At 42.3% G+C, this 8,430-nt stretch overlaps 1 non-coding gene across 1 annotated transcript; it reads left to right on the top strand.

Annotated features, from left to right (window-relative positions):
• Window positions 1–6,820: 6,820 nt before the first annotated feature.
• LOC121040523 (U2 spliceosomal RNA) lies at window positions 6,821–7,008 on the top strand. Its single transcript, XR_005795344.1, has one exon. It is a non-coding gene; the product is annotated as a U2 spliceosomal RNA (small nuclear RNA).
• The last annotated feature ends 1,422 nt before the right edge of the window (window positions 7,009–8,430 follow it).

The following is an 8,430-nucleotide window of genomic DNA, read 5'->3' on the forward strand; positions in this document are numbered from 1 at the left end:
CAGAAGTTTTGCCAAGGTTGGGGGTGGATATATAAGACACTATAGGAGGTGCAGTTAAAGCAGATGGAGATGGGCGTCATTGCCTGTAGTATGCGTCATGGAGGCTTTAGGGAAACCTACCAGCAACCTGAGGAAAATCTGACCCATTCCCAAGAGTGACCTCAGAGAGAGACTGCCACAGGAATGACTGTAAGGCAGCTCCCCTCTGACTTGACCCTGTACCCTGGAGAGTCCTCCTATATGTGGAATCTGGGGCAAGGGGAAAGTCAAACTCATAGAAACAGAGAGTAGAATGATGATTGCCAGGAGCTAATTGGGGTGGGGAATAGAGAGAAGTTGCTAAAAAGGTACAAACTTTCAGTTATAAGTTAAATAATGTCTGAAGGTATAATGTGTAAAATAGTGACTATAGTTGATAATACTGTATTAGTCAATTAAAATTTTCCAAGAGAGTAGAAGTGTTCTTACACACACAGATAAATGTGTGAAAGGGAGGGACCCTTTCAAAAGCTATATGTGTATCAAATCATTATGTTGTATACTTTAATATATTACAGTTTTGTCAGATATACTTCAATAAAAGTGGGGGGAAAAGGGGAATAACTCCTTTCTCTCCAAGTCATGGTCTAGCAGCTTCAGTTAACTGCTCATGGAAGGAATAGGCCATCCTTCCTCCTTCACCTCAGAGCATCTTCTGGCACTTTCAGTCCCATCTAGGTTCATCGAGGTCATGAGCACAAAAGGAAGCCTAGAGAGAAAAGAGTTATCACTCCTGTGGACTGTAACCTTCTTGATGGCAAGAGATCACATCTGTTCTGCTCATATCCCTTCACTGAACAGTTGTTCATTGAGCACCCACTCTATGGTATGACGATGCCATACATCAGGAAGCCTAAGAACCAAAACCAAAAAAAAAAAAAAAAAAAAACCCACCCTCATCAAGCAGCAAGCAGTCAATAACAAAACCTAATAAATAAGTTTTATTAGATTGAAATAAGTGCCATGGAGAAAAATAGAATGGTTTAAGGGAAGTTGGAAATGCCAGCAAGGAGTTTGTGTGTTTGGGCTGTCTCTGCAATACAAAATAGAGTAAGATGAGGAAGCCTCACAGAGAAGGTGAAATCTTTTTTTTTTTTTTTTTTTTTTAACGTTTATTTACTTTTGAGACAGAGAGAGACAGAGCATGAACGGGGGAGGGTCAGAGAGAGGGAGACACAGAATCTGAAACAGGCTCCAGGCTCTGAGCTGTCAGCACAGAGCCCGATGCGGGGCTCGAACTCATGGACTGCGAGATCATGACCTGAGCCCAAGTCGGCCGCTTAACCAACTGAGCCACCCAGGCGCCCTGAGAAGGTGAAATCTGATGAGACATGATTTGAAGGACTTATAGGAATTAACCACGTGAACATATGGGGTGGGAAGAGTTTTCCAGGCAGAGGAAAGAGCCAGCACCTAGAGTTGGTAGCATGCCCGGCTCATTAGAGGAAGGGTGCAGAGGCCGGTGTGGCTAGAGGGGAGTGGGCTAGGAGGGGAGGACCAGGAAAAAGTGGTCATAGGAACCTTGAGGCCACGGTAAGGACTTCAGCTTTTCCAGAGTGAAATGCCCAATCACGGGAGGGCTTTTCACAGAGGTATGGCATGATTTGAACTTCATTTTTATCAGAATGGTTTGGGTTGTTGTGCTGAGAATAGACTATAGGGAAACACGGTAAATGCTGAAGAGCTGGTGTGGAAGATGTCTCAATAATCCAGTTGTGACAAGTGCATCATAGCAGGGTGAGAGCAAGGGAGATGGTAGAAAGGGCCAGACTCTGGATATAGTTTGAAGGTGGTGCCCGTAGATTTCCAGTGAATATGAGTAAGAAAAAAAGGGAAGTATTGAGTCTTTAGGTTGGAGCCACTGGGAACGGTTGCCATCAACTGACATGGGGGAAGCAGTGAATAGAGCATGTTTAAGTATGGACACACTGAATTGAAGATGCTGTTTAGATATCTAAATGGAAGTGCTGAGTGTGTGTGATTTATGATCTTGAAGGAGTTCAGAACATGCAACTCCAAAATATGCCACATATTGGCTATTTTAAGCTAAAGGCACATGAGTGACAGCAAATACAAGAAAAACACTCTGACCCTCCTTATTTTTCTTAAAAGCAGGACATAAAATTCCTGTATTAAAGATGTCCTCCCTGTACCAAAATAAAAGTATCATTCTTACCATCAAGGATGAGAAGTTGAGATGGAGAATTCTACACAAACAGACCTTGTGAAAATAATTCTCTTCCCTTGGCCTCTCCACATAGTTCAGTCACTTTTCCAGAATTGCTTGTCTGTTCAACCTAATATAAAAAAGCAAATAGGTTTTGCCATTTCTTTGATCTTCATTCCTTATGAAGCCTCCCACATTCTGTAAAACTTGTAATAAATGAATTTATATGCCTTTCTCCTGTTGATATATCCTATGTCAATTTGATTCTCAGGTCAGCCAAAAAGAACCCTAAGAGGGTGAGGTAAAATTTTGCCTCCCCCATTAGTTTCTAGTTTGGGCAATTGTTCAGGCTGGAGAACACCACCAGCCATGCAGCATATACTCAACAAATACTCACTTAATTAAAGAATGAATAAATTTAAGGTCTGTCTTCCAAGGTCCAATTTTTCTGTCTAAGGACTTTCCTCTCCCCCAGGTAACTATTGCAGAAATAGTCACTCTCTTTAGTAGAAACATTAATCTGTAGGGCACCTGGGTGGCTCAGTCGGTGAAGCGTCCGACTTCAGCTCAGGTCATGATCTCACGGTCTGTGAGTTCAAGCCTCACATTGGGCTCTGTGCTGACAGCTCAGAGCCTGGAGCCTGCTTTGGATTCTGTGTCTCCCTCTCTCTCTGACCCTCCCCCATTCATGCTCTGTCTCTCTCTGTCTCAAAAATAAATAAACATTAAAAAAAATTAAAAAAAAGAAACAATCTGTATGATATCACAGAAACGTTAATCTGTATGATATCACAAGACAACACTGTCAAAATACAGCAGAGCAAGTCTAATGTGTACAAAAATACAAATATGTATTTATATATAAATTGGCTGGGTGTGGATGGATGTGTTGGTTGGATGGGTGCCTGTTATAATTTTTACAAGGTCATTGCACAAATAGAAATTAAGGTAGAGCCAAGGAAAATGACACGGGTATTCTCAAACACAGAGGCATACTTTAAAATTTTGCTTAGAATTGCCTTGGAGCAGATTGAGAGACTTACAAACCAGTATCATGAAACCAAAGACCCCTAGGAGGGCCCATGAATTCCTGTCTGACCTGAAAATGTTCCTAGTAATTTAGAAAAGGCAGAGGTGAACATCCAGGTTTGAGATTCTATGATCTTCCTTCTTTTCCAGTTTGCTTCATTTATTTTTCTAGAAAGTTTGTCCCTGTAGGAGATAGCTTGGCTGTGGGAAGAAATGGTCCCAATAAATTGTAGTAATACTCTACACATCTTTACTTTTTAAAAATGAAAATGCCCTATCCAGTCAAAAATCATGTAGGTCCTTCATACACAATACATTTCTATAAAAGTAATTTAAAAAACATGAAAGAACCACCAATTTGGTGGAGAGTCTTTTTAAACAGCCCCACTAGTTTGTTTATAAATGTGGTTTTTCTAGAGACATGCTTGGAATTCTTTGCAAATAAATATTTGCATGATATTTTTGTATAAAGATTAATTTCTCCTGGGATAAAATGTGTTTTTAGACATATTTTTGTGCTTTGCTTCATACTGCCTTTCAGTGGTATTAGAATTTATAGAAATATTTCTATTAAATGGAAATTAGTACATTGAGCATGTTATTTTGGTGAACTTGATTTAAAATGTGGGCCAAATTCAAACTGTGGAGTAGGCTGCTTTAAATAATTCACAATAGAGATAGAGGAAGACAAAAATACATCTGGACTGCAGTAGCTTCGCTGGCCATTTTAAGAACTCAGTCTCACTAGTAGCAAAACCACCCCCTTTATGAGATTGTAATTTCTGAGACACAAATACCAAGTTCTATTACATGCATCTGGGAGTGGCTGTTTTTGTGTATGTGTGGAATGTTTTGAAAAAGATAATTCATCTTTTTCTAAAAAGAAACATAAAATCAATTGTTGGACAAGGCTATTTTTACATAAAATATTGTTTGCTCACCTAACTAGGAAAGGACATTTAAAAATTTTTGCACTCGGGTGCCTGGGTGGCTCAGTCGGTTAAGTGTCTGACTTTGGCCCAGGTCACGATCTTGTGAGTATGTGAGTTCATGAGTTCAAGTGCCACATTGGGCTCTGTGCTGACAGCTTGGAGCCTGGAGCTTGCTTTGGACTCTGTGTCGCCCTCTCTCTCTCTGCCCCGCCCGCACTCGAGCTCTGTCTCTCTCTCTCTCTCTCTCTCTCTCTCTCAAAAATAAACATTACAAAAAATTTAAAAATTATTTTGCATTGGAACCTCTTTGTTTCTCTTCTGCCCTGACCTTTGTTTTCATCATAGTTATCATCAATATTTTTTTTATTTGGCCTGATGCTTTATATTATTTAAAATATTTTATATTAGGGGCGCCTGGGTGGCTCAGTCGGTTAAGCGTCCGATTTCGGTTCAGGTCATGATCTCGTGAGTTTGTGAGTTCGAGCCCTGCATTGGGCTCTGTGCTGACAGCTCAGAACCTGGAGCCTGCTTCAGATTCTGTGTCCCCCCACTGTCTTTGCCCCTCCCCTGCTCGTGCTCTGTCTCACTCTATCTCTCAAAAGTAAATAAATGTTAAAAAAACACTTTCAATATTTTATATTTATTTCCGGACATTCTACTTCTTGTTGCATCATGTTTTGTTGTTTTGTTTTGTTTTGTTTTGTTTTACTATATGTTGAATTGAATGTTATGAGGGAAATAAAACTGGCACACTGAATAGGTCTCGGGACTGTATTTAGCCAAGTACAGCAATCAGAACAACAAATTCAGGTAATCAGTGGTTAGATTTGAACTTTAACATCATTTAAAATGTTTCTGATTGTGGCACTAGCCTATAGAAGTTTTAATTCCTAAAATCCATGGCTGTTTGAATAGGATCTGGCGTCCTGAATAGGAAAACAGTACTGCTACATACATACATAAATAGACGCCAAGGTAAGGTCTGTACTCTGGCCGAGTGTAGTGCCAGAGTGAATGTTGCTAATATCATGAAGCTCATCCTAGCTTAAAGATGAGTGTAAGCGAGGAGTATGTTTTTCAAAGAAAACCAGGTCTAAGGAATGATTTCTCACCACGAATTAAGCTTAATTAAGCTTGGCTTTCTTCCTAGAACTTGATGACCTTAAAAACATCCTCCTGACTCCTTTAGGGGGTCAGACTTCTTCAGGCTTCTCCTTCAGGCCAGTTTGGCATCAGGCTTCCATAGTTCTGGGTTCTTCGTAACAGAGTGGGAGTTCTGTGATGACTCACACTGCTCAGTTAGCAATTGCACGATTATAATGCATCTTTCCAAATTGTTCTTCTTTCCACTAGAATAAAGAAAAACTACTACAAGGAAGACAAAGTTGTACCACTTCCCCTTTTCCCCACTCTTCTCTTTTCCTTTTTTGTTCTGCTTCAGGTAAGGCACGAGAAGTACCTATACCACGGTCCTGGGGGAGGGGAGAATAAGAACCTAAAGAAAATCCAGAGACCCTTCCTGTCCCATAAACAGCATGCCGTCTGCGAACTTCATCTCCTTGAAGTGTGTTACTCCAGATGGCAGGGCTCAGCCCTGCTCCCTGTTTCTATCTTCTATCCCGGCACATAATGTGTTGAGTGATGTGTTACAGGAAATCAAATGTTTGAGGACATCTAACAAAGGCGTCTTTTGCTTGTTGGTTTGATGGCAGGTTAAAAGAAATCATTTATTTTACATATTTCTTTGGAGTTCTGGGCATAATTACCTGAGTATATGCCAGGAGCCAATTGCACTGGCAGCATAAAGGTGGTCTTACTGTTGTGTCAGGGCACATGTGTGGTTTGCTAGTTGACGACACCTCTCTATCGTTCCTCTGATTGGTGAAATTACAACTAATTCTTTAAGCTCCATGCTTTAGGGAGATGAAAAGTCCTGTTCGGTCAGCAGGGGTTGAGGGGTTTCTGGCTAGCAAGGCAAGCTCAAGTCAGGAGGAATGGAGGCAAGTTAGCTGGAGATGCTGTGCATGGCTCCGTTCTCACTAGTGACCACGGTCCTTATTTTAAGGATCAACAAGGACCAACTACCTCTGCAACCTCCCTGCTCCCTGAGCAGAAGTGATGCCGGAAGGGGAGGTCTGGTGGGTGGGGATGAATTTGCTGGCCTGTGAAACTCTTCAGTGGGGTTAAGGATGCAAGATAGGAGACCCACGTGGTGGGGATTGCCTGGTGGGGCCTTCACCTGTCTCACTTGTTCTGGCCTCATGCCCAGCACCTCAATGAGACAGTGAGGTGTCTGTGCTGAGATGGCTATGTTCTGATGCGAACCTCCCACGGACTGAACACCTGGATTCCCCTGTCACATTTACGGCATCCTGAGGACACAAGTTACTCTTAGAGGGCAGTGTGTACCGTCAGTGGGAAATGTTCCCTTACAATTTGTCAGGAAATGAGACAATGGCCGTAACGCTGTGATAAGGAGACAGAGAACACTCTTCACCTCGGCCAAAGCTTCCTAATATGTTCCTTAAAGTACATACTCTGATTTTCATTAATTCTCTTTATGTAGGCAGAGGTTGGAATTCTTTCTCTGCAGACAATGCCTTATTGCGCCCACAGCTTTGGAAAACTTTCACCTTTTCAGTTGTTGCTGTGGATCGCTTCTCAGCCTTTTGGCTAAGATCAAGCATAGTATCTTTTCTTGTCAGTTTAGTATATGACACGTCCTCTATGGAGGACAATATACTGCATTTTTGGAGCAGGGAGAAGGACTAGGAGAGCTTGCTCCGTCTGCTGCACACATTGTTGTTGTATTGCACTACCTTCAGGAACGTTGCACCCCCTCAAGGGAAATACCCAGGTGTCTAAAGTCAGCTTGAGAGCTGGTGAGGGGGCCGTTAATCTGAGATTGTGTCTGCTAGATGTTTCTGCCTTGGAGTGTCTGGGCAGGTGGCTTGTTCCTGGTTTCCCAGAGGCGTAGACCTGTCCCCATCAGGGACAGGTAGCTCTGGTTGTGTTGACTGACTGTGGTCGTTCTGGAGGAAAATTCCTTAGAGTGTCTCTAGGCTGTTGCCTGATGGAGGCACAGCGAGGGCTGTGTGCCTACAACTAGGGTCAGCCAAAGACGGTCCAGATGATAATACAGGAATACGTGGAATGCGTTGTTGGTCTTCCTACACACTACCAACATGCTTACAAGTATAATTATGCCAACAGTGAAAAATAAATCAATTGTTCATGTGGATTATGAAAGTGAGAGAATTTTGATGACGGACCTTGCCAAAAACGAAGATTCAGTTATTTCCCCTCGTGCTCTCATCCTGCCCTGATCCCAGAAAGGGAATGAGACCCACTACCTGTGTTCAGGAGGCATGTTCTCCAAATGAACATATTTTCCTAAAATGGCTTTCTTTCCCTGGATAATGATGCTGATCTTTGTAATGATGGATGGCTGACATACAATGGCAAAGGAAGGGGATATCATGGAGATATAAATGCAGAGATGACTGCATGTCAGATTGTATGTAGTATTCATTGATTTTAAGACAGCAAAGCACTCATCTGTATTAATGCCTCCTCGTTTCAACCATCCACTAGCTTAAGGTACTTCATTCTGTTTCATTTTCAATTGACTTTGTCTTTCAGGAGAACTATTAGGTGAAGAAAGGAAAGAACGGGAATGGGAGAGGAAAAGGCCTCCTGATTTAAGGGTAATAGACCCCAGAGCTGGCACCATGTGTTGGTTCACAGCTTCCACTTTTGCTCTGAATCTTTCCTCTGCCCATTCTTGGTTATGTGACTTTGAACCACTTCCTTCACCAGTAGTGCCATTAGAAGACTGAAGAGGGGGTGGGGAGCATTACCCAGAAGTAAAAATGTGAAGTCAGGGCCTAGAATAGACTGGTCACTTAGCATATGTGTGTAGGATGAATGAAGTGATGCACAGTATAAGGCATCTAAGTCTGGAGTGAGGATAGTGCTCTGCAGAGGTTAACCGAGGGAAGATTTGGGGATGGTGGTGGTGGGGCCAGCTTATACAGAGCCTTACTGATACTTCTACAAGGCCAGCTGACTTGAAAGCGGAACAAGATGGGAGATGCTAATATTAAAAATTTAGGGCAAAAAGAGGCCAAATCTTTGTCCGTGCACAGATGCCCTAGCGTGTAATATAAGCATGTACAACTCCTTCCCCACACTTCTTGATCATTCATACCTGTACTCCAGCCAACAACCAGGTTCCTGTGGGCAGCAGAGAGGCCCGTCATT

The sequence above is a fragment of the Herpailurus yagouaroundi genome, unplaced genomic scaffold (assembly GCF_014898765.1).
Source record: "Herpailurus yagouaroundi ecotype Mexico unplaced genomic scaffold, PumYag 28, whole genome shotgun sequence".
Classification (NCBI taxonomy): domain Eukaryota; kingdom Metazoa; phylum Chordata; class Mammalia; order Carnivora; family Felidae; genus Herpailurus; species Herpailurus yagouaroundi.